The sequence below is a fragment of the Mus musculus genome, chromosome 7, assembly GCF_000001635.26.
Source record: "Mus musculus strain C57BL/6J chromosome 7, GRCm38.p6 C57BL/6J".
NCBI lineage: Eukaryota > Metazoa > Chordata > Mammalia > Rodentia > Muridae > Mus > Mus musculus.
In genome coordinates this window covers 77,741,835-77,744,455 of record NC_000073.6, presented here as the reverse complement: position 1 = coordinate 77,744,455, position 2,621 = coordinate 77,741,835, and positions in this window count along the sequence as shown.

The following is a 2,621-nucleotide window of genomic DNA, read 5'->3' as shown; positions in this document are numbered from 1 at the left end:
CATCCATTTCATATAACAAATCTTTTCAAGCAGGCCAATAGAAAGAGTAGCAACATCTATGGAGAAGCAATGTGTGAAAGCCAACAGCTGTCAAATGCTAAGATACTCAATCTCACCAATCATCAGTGAATTCAAATTAGAAAAATGATATCCCTTTATGCCCATCAGACTGGCAAGCATCAAGCAGCGTGATAACACCTATTGCTGGTGGACTACAGAGAAATGAGTATTTTAATGTAGTGCTGGTGGAAATGTGCATTATTATAGCTTGTTTTAGAAAGCAATCTGGCAATATCTATTAACATCTCATGACCCATACATCCCACTGAGTGAACCTACCCCAGAGAAACAAATGCTCCAGTAGGTAAGAATACACTGGCAGTGATAATTACTGCATTGTTTGCTTTGAAAAATAAACCTAATAGCTAACTAGATTCTGATTAGTTGAGGAATGGTTGGCTATTGTCAATAATACAGAACATTATGGAATTCTGTACTATACCACTTGACCTAGAACAATTTCCCTGATGCACTACTGTGTAGAAAAATCAGGATGCACAAAGGGACAATTAATATGATCTTTTTCTACAATGTATGTATGTGTGTCCTCAAATATATATTTGCTCATGTATATATGTGTCATGTGTCTAACTTATCTACCTATTGGTGTTCGACTAGAGACAAGTATGAGATTATACAAATCAAATTGCTAAATGGCTCTTGTGCTAGTGATGACAGGAAGAGGCATGGGAGAGAGAGGAACACAGTACAAAGGGGAAATATGAACTAGGTCCAGGATGTGTGATTTTATCTTATCCATGACAGACAGGCTTATAGGATGACTCCAACTTCTCACTTTATGAGGTATATACCTTATATACTCTCCTCTTCACTGTGTGCATGTATTTGTGACTTATTGCTAAACTGCAGAAGATGTGGGATGTCACATCTAACTACCCTCTCTTTTTTTGTTGTTTTGTTTTTTGGTTTGGTTTTGTTTGTTTGTTTGTTTCCTTGTTTTCTTTTATGAAGTATGTTGCTGCTACACAGAGGTCTTGTAAAGAGCTGTGGGCAGCTTTTCCAGTGACAGGTAGCAAGAAACTAAATCCTGTCATCAATTGTGAGAACTTGGAGTTGAAGCCTTTATCAGAGAGTACAAATTGGCTAATACATTAATGGCAGACTTGCAAAGGACCTACATAAGCTGTCTGGACTTTTGAACATATGAGACTCTGTGAGATTGGAAGGCAATGTAATAAAAACAGAGGCATAAGGCATTTAACCATTCATATACAATCTTTTTGCATTTCTAAAAAGATTGCTTTTTACACAGCTGTCTTCACCAAAATCAACCCTTGTTTAGAAATATTGTATCATATCCAAGTCTCCCAAACAACTCTGAAAGGTAAGTACCATCCTCCTCTTTCAAGAGAGAAGCCTGAGACTTAGTGACTTGCTGATTGGTCAAGGAGAAGCATGGTCCAGGATGGCCAACACAAAGTCTTAAGTATGTCTCTCATCCATTCTATTGAAATGCCAAACAGGAAAAACAATACAGGTGGTTTATGCTCCACTTCTCTGGTCAATTTCTGTAAGTCTCCTTGATATTATTGCATTTAAAGATGAAAGATTTATAGAGCATGTGAAGCTGGCCTCCAGTTCTCACCAGAGCAGCCTTGTCCTAGAACCCTGTCTACGCGCCACAGTCAAGCTCAGGAAACTGTGTGTGTGTGTGTTATGTGTGAGCACTCAACTTAGAGCAGATGTAAGAAAATGGATAGGAGGCTGTCTGGGATATTGAGGCATAGTGGCTGGACTTTGATAAAGAAATCCAAAGTTATTTTTCTAGAATGAGCCCTGAAGATGTCAAGTGAATGTTTTCCAGGGTGGTCAGTGGCTGGGCCAGTAGGTAAGGCACCTGCCATCAAGCCAGGGAACCTGAGTTTAATGCTAATAACTTCATATTGGAAGAAGAGAAATAATTCCCTGTAGGCATGCTCTGACCAACACAAATGCCCATACATGTGTCCTCATATATTCCCTGCACACAAATAAATAAATGCATGTATAAATAAATGAATAATAAATAAACAAACAAGAATCATCTGTGGCTTATTGGTTTGCAGAATTCTGAGCTGAAATTTGAAAAACGACTTGAAATTTCAGAAAATTCAATAAACTAATTTACATTGAGCAGTGACTCATATGTGTTGACGCTTCAATGTGTTGTCAAATATGGTGTACAGGGATGCTGCATTCTCTACCCTCCGTTAGGAATTCCTCTCTGTTCTTCTCATTCCAGTTTCAACATGTTTCTAGGGAGTCAACTTGCATTGCGCATCTCTGCTACTCATAAACAGTGAGTGTAATTCAAAATGAATGAGTGTTGGGACAGCAATGTTGGTGATCAGTTTAGGATGCTCTCTGAACCAAGAATATGAAAAACATTTATTAGAACTAGAGAAATAATCCTCCTAAAAGCCAAATCTAAGGCACCTGGTATTCCTTGAAAATAGCATATATAAATTTTAAATATTTGTTCTAAATATTAAACAAGTAAGAGGACAGCCTTTCTAGAGAAGGGCCTGGAGCAATGGTGTCTCACACTGTTCATTAACATT